Source organism: Capricornis sumatraensis, chromosome 3 (assembly GCF_032405125.1).
Source record: "Capricornis sumatraensis isolate serow.1 chromosome 3, serow.2, whole genome shotgun sequence".
Lineage (NCBI taxonomy): Eukaryota > Metazoa > Chordata > Mammalia > Artiodactyla > Bovidae > Capricornis > Capricornis sumatraensis.
The window spans coordinates 52,872,942-52,887,280 of NC_091071.1; positions in this window are offsets into that span (position 1 = coordinate 52,872,942).

Consider the following 14,339-nt stretch of genomic DNA (forward strand, 5'->3'; position numbering starts at 1 on the left):
GACAGAATAATCTGTTTGTTTCCAAGGCAAACCGTTCAGTATCACAATAATTTAAGTCTATGCTCCAACCAGTAATGCTGAAGAAGCTGAAGTTGAATGGTTCTATGAAGATCTACAAGACCTTCTAGAATTAATATCCCCAAAAGATGTCCTTTTCATTATAGGGAACTGGAATGCAAAAGTAGGAAGTCAAGAGATATCTGGAGTAACAGGTAAATTCAGTTTTGGATTACAAAACAGAGTGGCTCAAAGGCTAACAGTGTTTTGCCAAAAGAATGCATTTATCATAGCAAACCCTCTTCCACCAACACAAGGGAAGACTCTACACATGGACATCATCAGGTGGTCAATACCAAATCTGTTTGATTATATTCTTTGCAGCCAAATGTGGAGAAGCTCTATACAGTCAGCAAAAACAAGACCAGGGACTGACTGTGGCTCAGATCATGAACTCCTTATTGCAAAATTCAGGCTTAAATTAGAGAAAGTAGGGAAAAGCATTAGACCACTCAGATATGACCTAAATCAAATCCCTTACAATGATACAGTGGAAATGAAAAATAGATTTAAGGGGTTAGATGTGATAGACAGAGTGCCTGTAGAACTATGGACAGAAGTTAGTGATATTATACAGGAGACAATGATCAAAACCATCACCAAGAAAAAGAAATGGTTATGGTTATTGACATTTATTTAGATATTCTTTTAATTTGGAAGAAAAATAATTTATTAAAATTGAACAAACTTACTGCTAATGTAAAGAAAAAGAACACCTTAATTATCAGGACTATAAAAGCAGTATGTGTAAATCCATGGATCTAGTAATTTACAAAAGGAAAAAAAACTATATTATGTTTTATATTGATGAATCAGGTAATCTAAAACCAAATAACACAAAGCAAATATGTTGTATTTTTCCTCCTGATATTATCAAAAGTATACTAAATTTTAAAAAAAGAGGAAAATAGATATCTAGAACAGCAGTACTATGTTTTTTTATGTAAGTTGCTATATTTATCAGCTAAAAGCCTAAGGTAGTTGTTCTTAGAGCCTGACCCCTGATTCAGCAGCTTCAACATTACCTGGGAACTTGTTTAAAAGCAAAATTCTCAGACTCTACCCCAAACCTATAGAATCAGTTATTTGGAGAATGGGGCCTGGCCCAACAAACTGATTTTACAAGCCCTTCAATACGATTCTAATATATACTAGCTTAGGAAAAAAATTATGCTGTGCAAACACAGATCAGTCAGTAACTATTTGGTAAATATTACTGGACCAGAGCGTAAAAAGAAAACAGGAAACGTTTGTATTCGGCTGGCCAAAAAGTTATTTCAGACTTGTCTGTAACAGAGTACAGAAAAAAAACTAATGAATTTTTTGGTCAACCCAACATTTAGAAATAAGAAAGTGAAGTATTAAAATATAATTCTGAGTAGTACTACACTGAGTAGCTCAGTTCCCTTATCTTAAACATACATGGAACTAAATAATCTCTTAGGCTTCTTCCATTTCTAAGAATCTGTAATCTTTGACTGAAGTAATAATCTTAATAAAATGTTATTGTAATCATAATTAATGGGAAAACCCATCTATAGCTTAACATGCAATGATACATCTTTTGGGAAAGAAGTTGAATGAAGATCTATAGAAAGGTGAGTTTGCATACACTTAGAGAATAGGTGCACATTCCAGGTGAAACAAACATGAGCAGACCCATGGCAGAGGCTAAAAGCAAACATCCAGTGCCCAGGCAGGGAGCTAGCTGGTACACTGTGGGGAGGAAGTCTCCAGGCCCTCATGGCAGCCTGAGAAGTGGGCACTTGTTTCAGAAACCCATGGGATTTTCAAGCAAAAGAGCATCATGGGATAGTGGGGGTTTTTGTTGTTGTTTTCATTGTTTTTAACTCTAATAGATATGAGTGGCTGATGCAAGAGAAATGACTGGCGTCTGTTAAAAGAAGTTGATGGCCCATAAAACAGCCCAAACTACAGTTATTTTAATGAGAATTGAAAAGTGGAAAATCAAAGGTAGGACCTACAGATTTTGATTGTGGGCCTATAGTAAAGGGAAGATTCAATTGTTGTGCCAGGGGTCCTCTGGGCTCCTGTTGGTTGATTTATTTGTTACTCTGCAAGTCAAATTTATGTGATTTGAAACACAAGTTAAGAAAATCTAGCATATAAGCCATATGAACTCATTGTTTGAATAATTTTTATACTTCTGTGATTTGGAAAGTATAATATATACACAGTTATTATCTCATTGATTATGTACTTTTACAACCATAATAGCTAAATGTAGTCATGCTGGAGTCAGATTTATAAATTCAATTACCAGTATAGTCACTAGCTCCTATATTATCTTAGGCAAACTACTTCATCTTTCTTAGTCTAACTTTTTGTTTCTAAATTTTTTAACATAATAATTATGCATATGTCATTGTTTAGTGTGAGAATTAAATAAGGAAATCAATGTAAAATTTAACAAAGAACCTGGAACATGGTAAACATTCAATAAATGTAAATAAGTATTACTGAATATAAAACATTAGATTGAGAGGTAATTAATAATTTCTCATTGAATTAATAAAAAGCTTATCTATAAAACTTTGCATGAAACATTATTAATATCTATAATTCATTTGCTGCTGCTAAGTTGCTGTGCGACCACATAGATGGCAGCCCACCAGGCTCCCCCATCCCTGGGATTCTCCAGGCAAGTCATCTAGAAATCAATTCATCTTAATATTCACCTTAAAATATATATTCTGAATTTATAATAATCTATGGACATATGAACACTGATGAAATCTATTTTGCAAAAATTAATTTATCTTCAGTTAATGATTTTTGGAAAATATTCTCTAGTATCTTTTAGTTATGTTCTGTGCCATGCTAAGTCACTTCAGCTGTGTCTGACTCTTTGTGATCCCATAGATGGTAGCCTGCCAGGCTCCTCTGTCCATGGGATTCTCCAGGCAAGAATATTGAAGTGGGCTGCCAATTCCAGGGTATCTTCCCAACCCAGAGATCTCCTGCATTGGCAGATAGGTTCTTTACCACTAGTGCCACCAGGGAAGCCCATAACTCATAATTTTTATTTCTTAGCTTTAATTTTTCTGAAAAAAATGTCCTAATGCATTATATAGTTTTAGATAATTGACTAATATCATTTAAAATATTTAGTTTGACTTACCTGAACATTTATACTAACATTTATTTTTATTATTTAGAATCAATAAGTAACTTCATTAATGCAGATTTAATGCTTTTTTCAGAATGTTTCTGATATTTTAATATTTTATTCTTAACTAGTGACCCATTCATTAATTTTCATCATTATCTCAACAAACAGATTAATTCCTGATTTTATTTCCATTAATATAATTTTTAAAACAAAGAGGGTACAGAAGATAGATATTACTGACTTTCTCAATGAAGATGATGTAATTTTATTAACTTAATTTTATTTCTTCAGGGAAGATATTGTTCCTTGTGCCTTCCTAGTACATTGTCAGCTGGTGGTTTTTCTCGTCTTATATAATAAATCTATTATAACGTGCTCACTTCTTCTGAGCCTTTGCCTGCTTTCTCAATAGTTTGCTTATGCAGTTCTGACACTTCTGTCTCATTAACTTGGTGCTTCTAAGATTCAAGGAGCAATTTCTTGAAACATATTAGGCCTATCACCAGTATTCTTAGTGCATTTTTAAAATGCTAAATGATTTATGAGCTTCTGGATGAACAAACAATTTCCTATGAGCCTTTATTTCACCCTCCCTGGCCTAACATCCTCAGGATCCATTTTCTAGCATGTTCTTCATATTGCTGCTAGTTCATACGAGCCTGAACCTGTAGGTCTTTTGGTGCATAATCTTTCTATAGCAGAAACTGTGCTTTTCCACTTGCATTCTGAATAAGTGGAGGTGGAGACACATCAAAGGAGGCCATGAATCATTTTTCAAGGTATTAACTTCAGTTAGAACTTTCCATAATCTCCAAGGAGCATAAGGCTGCTCTCTAGCAAGGGTGGAATCTCCCCAGCCTGCTTAGAGTGTCCAGGGAAAATAGACATTTAAAGATCTCTGGCTCAAAAACCCTAGATCTCAGGGTCTCATTCTTTCCTTATCAGGGCTGAGCAATGTGAGAGACCTGTTACAGCTATAAATTAAGTCTCCTTCGTGGTGAACACCTCTTACAATTAAGATGCTGATTTTCATATACTTTTATCTCCAGCTACAGAAGATAAGGATTTTCTCAAGGCTGCCAAAAATATCTTCTGGGTTTCATACTGTACTCTAAATTATTTGATTTGCTAATATATGTCTGTTGCTTTCTTTCTTGGGACTTCTGTGATATTAATAAACATCAGCAACACAATCTCTATAATAAGCCATCCTATTCATTCTTTCAAGCCCTAGCGCCAGTACATAAACCACTGCTAACTTCATTACTTTGTCAACAAAGATCTGTCTAGTCAAAGCTATGGTTTTTCCAGTAATGTATGGATGTGAGAGTTGGACTATAAAGAAAGCTGAGTGCTGAAGAATTGATGTTTTTGAACTGTGGTGTTGAAAAAAGACTCTTAAGACTCCCTTGGACTTCAAGAAAATCCAACCAGTCCATCCTAAAGGAAATCAGTCCTGAATAGTCATTGGAAGAACTGATGCTGAAGCTGAAACTCCAATACTTTGGTCACCTGATGCGAAGAACTGATTCATTGGAAAAGACCCTGATGCTGGGAAAGATTGAAGGCAGGAAGAGAAAGGGACAACAGAGGATGAGATGGTTGGATGGCATCACTGACTCAATGGACATGAGTTTGAGTAAACGCTGGGAGTTGGTGATAGACAGGGAGGCCTGGCGTGCTGCAGTCCATGGAGTGGCAAAGAGTCAAACACAACTGAGTGACTGAACTGAACTGAACTTTCCACCTATGTTCTAAACTAATCCATGTTAGTAACTGCACTGTACAAAGTGCTATGGATAATCATCACGTCTGTTACCACCAGCAAGGGGGCTGGTGACATCTGGACAGCAAGTGACCTAATTCTGGAATCCTATCTTTCACCAACTGTCTTAAGGTGAATTCCCTGTGTACTCAGAGAAAAATGCCCGATTGCCAGTTAACTGCAGAAAGGATCAGTAAAGGAGTGGGAATCAAAATGTGAATAAATATAAAAGTAATAAAATATGCTTTAATTAGCTAGGTTACCACTGAATCTGCCTGCAATGCAGGAGACCCAGGTTCAGTCCCTGGGTTGAGAAGATCCCCTGGAGAAGGAAATGGCAATGAACTCCAGTATTCTTGCCTGGAGGATCCCGTGGACAGAGGGGCCTTGTGGGCTACAGTCTATAGGGTCGCAAAGAGATGGACATGACTGAGCGAGTAACAAACACACCACTGAAGGTAACCAGAGCTCAATTTTCAGGAATACATCTGCTATATGCCCGAGTTATCTGATCCAAGATTCAAGAGAGCTAGGATATTTATCCTTCAATCCACTTCTATCAGTGGATGAGTGACAGTCACTAAGGGTTGAATCTAAGCCGGTTTCAGCCTATAAACTATGGATCTAGAGAGACTTCTCAGGCAGAAAGATAGACATCACTGACATATAATGGAATTGCAGTTTCCCAGGGGCTATGAATGAAGCTCCAATAGTGTATACTACATTGATTGTGTCAGTCAGTCAGTCAGTCATTTCAGTCGCTCTGTCATGTCTGATTGTGTCAAGTTACAGTACTTTGCAGTCTGGAGATCAGTCATCTGCTTTGACACATTCTGAATTAGCAGAAGCTTCCTAAGGATCCCAGAGAAAACTCTGACTTTAGTGTTGGTTACTAGAAGAAAAAAAAAATGACAGTCCAGTTTATCTTTAATGAAATAGAGTTCTCAAAGTAGGTGGTATTGGCTCCATGGGACAGTTTGGAAAATCTGTGGAGCCTTTTCATTTAACAGAAATGATATGAGGAATAGCCACTTACTCTGTAGCAGGGATTTAAGTTTCAATGCTCAATATATTCCCACAAAATTATTTTCATTTTCCCACAGTCCACGGGGTCGCAAGAGTTGGACACGACTTAGTAACTAAACCATCACCACCATCAGACTTTCAAATGACAATACACCCCCATTCATGTAGATGAAATATGTTTATAATCAGAAACATAATTCTGTAGCTTAATTTTAGATGCAAACACAAGGTATTTTTTTAACACTTTTTGATTTTCTAGAAATCTAGTGCTCTATATATTGACAGTAGCTTGTTATTTATTTTATTCAAAACCTTACTAGTTTTGGAAAATTAAATCAGTGCTGCTCTGAGAGACTGAAGCAACATAACAAAAATCTGTATCAGTCTATATTTTAAAGTTTTAAATTCACAATTACTTTTTATTTATACTTATTATGTATTCTAAAATGTTAAGGGGCTTCCCAGGTGGTAAAGTGGTAAAGAATCCATCTGCCAATGCAGGAGATTCAAGAGACTCGGTTTCGATCCCTGGGTGGGGAAGATCCACTGGAGTAGGAAACCTGCTCGTGTGTACTTGCCTGGAGAATTTGATGGACAGAGGAGCCTGGCAGGTTATAATCCATGGGGTCGCAAAGAGTTGGAAACTGAGTGACTGAGCAAACAAACAAAATGTTAAGACTTTTGAAAAGTCAGCACTCCTCAGCTCAATATTGCCTTCTTTGTCTCAAATCCAAACTTACTCTAAGATGTTTGATGAATGTTGTATGTCATCTCATGTACTATTGCTACCTTTTATATTCTGAAATACATATTTTATTATATAAAATGTATTAAAATTGTGTCATATGTACACATCTTTGCTTCTAATTTTACCTTCAGTTCAGTTCAGTTCAGTCGCTCAGTCGTGTCCATCTCTGGCCTCCCTGTCCATCACCATCTTCCGGAATTCACTCAGACTCACGTCCAACGAGTCCGTGATGCCATCCAGCCATCTCATCCTCGGTCGTCCCCTTCTCCTGCCCCCAATCCCTCCCAGCATCAGAGTCTTTTCCAATGAGTCAACTCTTTGCATCAGGTGGCCAAAGTACTGGAGCTTCAGCTTTAGCATCATTCCGTCCAAAGAAATCCAAGGGCTGATCTCCTTCAGAATGGACTGGTTGGATCTCCTTGCAGTCCAAGGGACTCTCAAGAGTCTTCTCCAACACCACAGTTCAAAAGCATCAGTTCTTCGGCACTCAACCTTCTTCACAGTCCAACTCTCACATCCATACATGACCGCAGGAAAAACCAGAGCCTTGACTAGACAGACCTTAGTTGGCAAAGTAATGTCTCTGCTTTTGAATATGCTATCTAGGATGGTCATAACTTTTCTTCCAAGGAGTAAGTGTTTTTTAATTTCATGGCTGCAGTCACCATCTGCATTGATTTTAGAGCCCAAAAAAATAAAGTCTGACACTCTTTCCACTGTTTCCCCATCTATTTCCCATGAAGTGATGGGACTGGATGCCATGATCTTCGTTTTCTGAATGTTGAGCTTTAAGCCAACTTTTTCACTCTCCTCTTTTACTTTCATCAAGAAGCTCTTTAGCTCCTCTTCACTTTCTTCCATAAGGGTGGTGTCATCTGCATATCTGAGGTTATTGATATTTCTCCCGGCAATGTTGATTCCAGCTTGTGCTTCTTCCAACCCAGCGTTTCTTATGATGTACTCTGCATATAAGTTAAATAAGCAGGGTGACAATATACAGCCTTGACGTACCCCTTTTCCTATTTGGAACCAGTCTGTTGTTCCATGTCTAGTTCTAACTGTTGCTTCCTGACCTGCATACAGATTTCTCAAGAGGCAGGTCAGGTGGTCTGGTATTCCCATCTCTTTCAGAATTTTCCATAGTTTATTGTGATCCACACAGTCAAAGGCTTTGGCATGGTCAATAAAGCAGAAATAGATGTTTTTCTGGAACTCTCTTGCTTTTTCCATGATCCAGCAGATGTGGGCAATTTGATCTCTGGTTCCTCTGCCTTTTCTAAAACCAACTTGAACATCAGGGAGTTCACGGTTCATGTATTGCTGAAGCCTGGCTTGGAGAATTTTGAGCATTACTTTACTAGCGTGTGAAATGAGTGCAACTGTGCAGTAGTTTGAGCATTCTTTGGCATTGCCTTTCTTTGGGATTGGAGTGAAAACTGACCTTTTCCAGTCCTGTGGCCACTGCTGAGTTTTCCAAATTTGTTGGCATATTGAGTGCAGCACTTTGACAGCATCATCTTTCAGGATTTGAAATAGCTCAACTGGAATTCCATCACCTCCACTACCTTATATACTTATAAAAATGGTTTTTATAAATCATCTACCATCCAGAAATGGCATTAATACCTTGGGGTTAAAAATGACTGTTCTAAAAGGCTGCCCATCAGATTTGCTTGTGATACTTTCGAAAAATAAGACCAAGTTCCATTTCCTACAGATTCTAATTTATAAGTTTTGGGTTGTGATTTGGGGGTATGTGATTGAAATAATTATTTATTTATTTATTTTTATTATTCCAAATAATTATTCCAATCACATCTCCCAGGTCACAACTCAAAACTTATAAATTAGAATCTGTAGGAAACAATGAAGGGCTTCCCTGGTGGCTCAGCTGGTAAAGAATCTGCTTGCAGCACAGGAGACCTGGGTTCGATCCCTGGGTCAGGAAGATTCCCTGGAGAAAGGAATGGCTACCCACTCCAGTATTCTGGCTTGTAGAATTCCATGGACTATATAGTCCAAGGGGTTGCAGAGCTAGACACAACTGAGTGACTTTCAGTACAACTACAACTATGATATATAAAATTGCAGACAACTACAGTACAACTACAGTATGATATATAAAATTGCAGACAATTTAGACTAAAGGAAAATTCAAAGCTTTTGTTACTCTCTAAAATGTGTTTTCATATAAAATGAGAACCCTTATATTTCCAATGAACAATAGAGCCAACTAGTTCACTATAATTATTTAACAAAATATCAAATCCATCAACATTTATTATATATGTTCTTGAGGAAAGAACATTTTATATGTTATTAAAGTTATATCACTATGTAAAACAGCTTAATTATTAAATTGATCACTTTAAAACTAGATGGAGTGATTTTAGAATTACAATGTGTGAAAGTGTGAAAGTGTTAGTTGCTCAGTCATATCTGACTCTTTGACATCCCATGGACTACAGCCCATGAGGCTTCTCTGTCCATGGGATTTTCCAGGCCAAAATACTGGAGTGGGTTGCCATTCCCTTCTCCTGGGGATCTTCTGGACCCAGGAATTGACCCCAGGTCTTCTGCGCTGCAGGCAGATTCTTAACTATCTGAGAAACAGAAGAGATTTACAATGTAAGAGAAGATAATTAGTTTAAAATAAAAAGTGCATGATGGTGATGTTAAAAAAAAAAAAAAAAAAAGAGCTGTTTGGTTTCTATCAGTACTGTGTAACAGCGAAAGAATACCATGATCATCTCCTGCATGCTCAGTCGTGTCTGATTCTTTGTGATCCCCATGGACTGTAGCCCACAAAGCTCCTCTGTCCATGGAATTTCCCAGGCAAGATTAGTGGAGTGGGTTGACATGGCCTCCTCCAGGGGATCTTCCTGACCCAGGGATTGAACTTGCATCTCTTGTGTCTCCTGCATTGGCAGGCAGATCCTTAATACCATGCTGCATGGGTAATAGTGGGGAGTTCTGACAAAACGTGGTCCACTGAAGTAGGAAATGAAAACCACTCCTCTCCCAGCATTCTTACCATGAGAATCCCACAAACATCCCCCCTTTATTGCTTGTGATTTCCTATCAATCCCCATAGCATTTCTAGAAGCAGTGCCTTGCTTTTCCCAATAATTGCACCTCTGATTCTAACTCTGTAATAAGTGCTAGATCATACTTATCTTAATACTGAAAATATAATACTGTTAATACTCGTTAATATTTATAAATTCTTGCTACTGCTAGAAGTTATTCTAAATGCTTCACATATTAAAAATAGTTAAACTTTAAAAACAACATTAAGAATGTGGTTTATTATTCCCCTTTTATAGATGAAACACACACATACACACAAACACACACACAAGATCTGTTTAGAGAATCTCATCCAAGATTATGTTCTAATCATTTCAGATTATTTGTATGTCCTTGAAAGTATCATACTCATTTTTATGGGTAAGGGGGTGTTTTCCATGAACATTGCAGAAGATATTTCTTGTGCTTGAAATGTCTTTTCCTCAACCTCTCAGCACCAGGCTAATTCCAATTCAGGCATCATTCTACTGATTTCTTATCCCTCTCCAGATTCATTTAGGTGCTTATTTTTCTTATCCAACAGCATTCTGAAGACATCTGTATCATATGATCTGTAAATCCCATGGAAGCAATTTCAACATTTATCAGTGCATTATTAGACATTAGAATCTGCTCTCAAATAGAATGTTTTATGATAATGGAAGCATTATGTATATTTTTTCACCAATACACTAGCCCCTAGGTACATGTAGCCACTGACCACTTGAATTGTGGCTTGTGTGGCTATAGAACTGAATTCTTAATTTTATCTATTTATTGACTAATTTAAATTTAAATAGCTAAATACTATGGTGTAGCTCTAGAATATAGCTGACACTTTGTACAATGTCAGAGAATATTTTTAAAAAATGAATGAGTGAATGAAGGAATAAATTAATAAGTTGAAATGACCCTAAGCCATTTAAGTAAAGAATGGAGATATGAAAGAAACTAGAGATAGGAATATATGTTAGAAAGCTACCTCAGAATTTCTGTCCATTTATGCCACTTATACTCAGTTTTAAACATCAGTCTTGTGGAGAAGAGATGACGAAAACGTGAATTTAAACAAATGATCATAGCATAGTTTCAGTCTTCTAAGATTATTTGACTCTAAAAGTGATCTCAGGTCAGGGAAAAAAAGGAGGGGGGAGGGGGGACAAGTATGGCATTCTATATTCACTACCATAAGTATCCAGGCTTGATTATTTGTATAAATTATTTCCATTAGAACTTGAGATCGATATTTCAAAGTTTCTTTTCCATAGCATACTGACTTTCAATACAAGTATATATATACAATCTGATGCTTTCATTCCTGATAGAAATGAATTCCTTCTCTAGCATAACCATCTATAAAATGTTTTAAATAATAAAGCTTTGTCTTACTGGCATTTTCATTAATATGAAATTATTATCAATATTGTCATCAGGATCTGATTATATACATTATCACAGAAATGATAATGCATATTGAAAATAAGTCTTTAACATGACAGTTTTCAAGCATACTCTACTCAATTATTCTTTTCTTGGCAATAATTATTTCTTTGCTTAGCCCCTTAGAATATCCTAAGTAGAAGATTAAATTACTTATCTTTGGAAAAAGTAGAAAAGATAAAAAGTTAATCAGAGGTTTTTGGTTATATAAATGAAAACCAGCATAATTATAACTCTTTTTAGTTTATCATCACCTCATATGTTTGTGTATATTAATCTTCCACCTTCAATTCCATTTATAGTGCTTATTGAGTCTATATGATATCTTCACTCCTACTCCATGGTATTCTGCTGCAAATCATTAATCTCAAGTCAATTTCAATAATGGGCAAGGCATGAAAAATAAGATTTTAAAAATTTTACTTCAAAGCATAACATTGGTGACTTCGTGGCATTTAACATAATGTATACCTTAGCAAATGATTCTACTCACTTATGATAAATCATGTCAATAACTAAGCTGCCAGAAGCTATGTACAAAGTACAGCAGTTCACTCATTTTGATGATTCTTCTTCAGTGAAACATGGGTATGATGACATATAACAAGTCCTTCCACACTGAATGATCCCTTTTCAAGGAATAGCATTTTGCCTGATCTCATGGAAGTAAGAATTGCCTCAGAGGCAGAGATCTGCCTGGCTCAAGGTTTCATCCCTTCCAGGATGGCTCACATCAGATGACTGATATCAATAGGAATAAAAAAGTCCAAACCTGGAGGGAAGATCAAGATGGCAGAGTAGGAGGAGGCAGAGCTCATTTTCTCTCACAAACACATCAAAAAATATATCTACATGTGGAATTATTCTCATAGAAAACCAACTGGAAACTGGCAGATCTCTTCTATAGTTAAAGCTGCAAGAAAGATCTCCATATAACCAGATAGATAGAACAAGGGGGAAAATACTACCAAGACTGGACTGGCACTCCTGGGAGAGAGCTCTGAAGGAAGGAAGGAATCTACATGTGGGCAGATCCTTGCCCTAGGGAGCCACCTTGCCTGCTGGGAGGTCCACTGGGATGGATAGAGCAGCTAGAAAGACTGGAGGAGCCTGGACTCTGCTTGTGAGTAGTATGCACATGGTGGCTTGCTAGCAACAAAGACAGAGATATTGGTGCTGGCAGCTACTGCCTGACCGCATGTCCCTATCTAAAGCGTGTTCCAGGTAGGATAGGGCACTCAAGGGTGAGAGAGCCTTATCAAACCCAACCCTCAAGATGTTTACTTTAACAACTGTGGAGCAGATCCTATCCCGGACAGGGCTGTGACAGCCACTGAGCAAAGAGGAGGCCCTGCCCAACATACAAGCTCTGGACTCCACAACACTAATCACAGCACCTACCAAAGGCATAACAGCCAGCACGCTCAGAGGAAAGATGTGACCGGCATCTATACCAAAACCAGCCCTCACACCAAACACATTGGTCTCACACAGTCTACACTGGGATGCTTTCACATATGCACAGTGCTTCAAGACTACAGTAGATAACTGTCACTCTTAAATTCATACAGACAGAAAAAGTTAAGTAAACTAAAAAAGCAGAGGAACTATTCCCAGTTAAAAGAACAAGAGAAATCCCCTGAAAGAACAAATAATGAAGCAGACCTTACCAGTCTGCTAGACCCCCAGGTTCAAAAAGGAGGTAATAAAAATATAAAAGGAATTAAGAAAGATTATTGATAGAAACACAGATCACTGTAACAGGGAACTAGAAACTATAAAGATGAACAAATGAAAATTAGACAACTCCTCTGCCAGATAAAATCCACTATTGCTGTTCAGTTGCTAGGTTGTGTCTGGCTCTTTGCAACGCCATGAACACCACCCTCCCTGTCCTTCACTATCTCTCAGAGTTTGCTCAAACTCAAGTCCTTTGGGTCAGTGATGCCATCCAACCATCTCATTCTCTGTTGCCCCTTTCTCCTCCTGCTCTCAATATTTCCCAGAATCAGGGTTTTTTTCCAGTGTTTTTGTTTTGTTTGTTTGTTTCCACTGGAGGCCAGGGGGACAGTCTAGAAGCATAGATATTTCTCTAAAGAAGACACAAAGATGATCAATAGACATATAAGAACATGATCAACATCACTAACTTTTAGAGAAATGCAAATCAAAACTACAATGACATGTCACCTCAGTCTGGTAAGAATGATCATCATCAAAATGTTTACAAATAATAAATGCTGGAGAGGGTGTGGAGAAAAGAGAATCCTCTTACATTGTTGGTGAGAATGTAAATTTGTACAGCCACTATGGAGAAGGAGCTTCTCTGGTGAATCAGATAGCAAAGAATCAGGCTGCAATGCAGGAGACCTCGGTTTGATCCCTGGATCATGAAAATCCCCCAGGAAAAGGGAATGGCTATTCACTCCAGCATTCCTGCCTGGAGAATTCCATGGACAGAGGGCTCCATGAGATCACAAAGAGTCAGACATGACTGAGCAACTAACACTTTCACTCAGCTACTTCATTAAGGAGGTCCCTTCAAAAACTAAAAGTGGAGCTACCATATGATCTCGCAATCCCACTTTCAGGCATATACCTGGAAAAGATGAAATTTCTAATTTGGAAAGATAAATGCACCTGGATGTTCACAGCAGCATTATTAACAATAGCCAAGACATTGAAACAACTCAAGTGGTCATCAACAGACAATTGGTTTAAGAAGATGTGGTATGTATACACCCAATTGTTGTTGCTATTCAGTCACCAAGTTGTGTCCAACTCTGTGATCCCATGAACTGCTGCACAGTAGGCTCCTTTGTCCTACACTATCTTCCAGAGTTTGGTCAAATTCATGTCCACTGAGTCAGTGATGCTATCTAACCATCTTATCCTCTGCTGCCCCTTTATTTTGCCTTCAATCTTTCTCAGCATAAGGGTCCTTTCCAATGAGCTGGCTCTTTGAATCAGGTGTCCAAAGTACTGGAGCTTCAGTTTCTGCATCAGTCCTGCCGCGGCCAGCACAAGCAAGAGTCGCACCTGCAAAGGGAGAGAAACGGAGCGTCCCCGCGTGGAAAAATAAGAGAGAGAGACAAAAGATG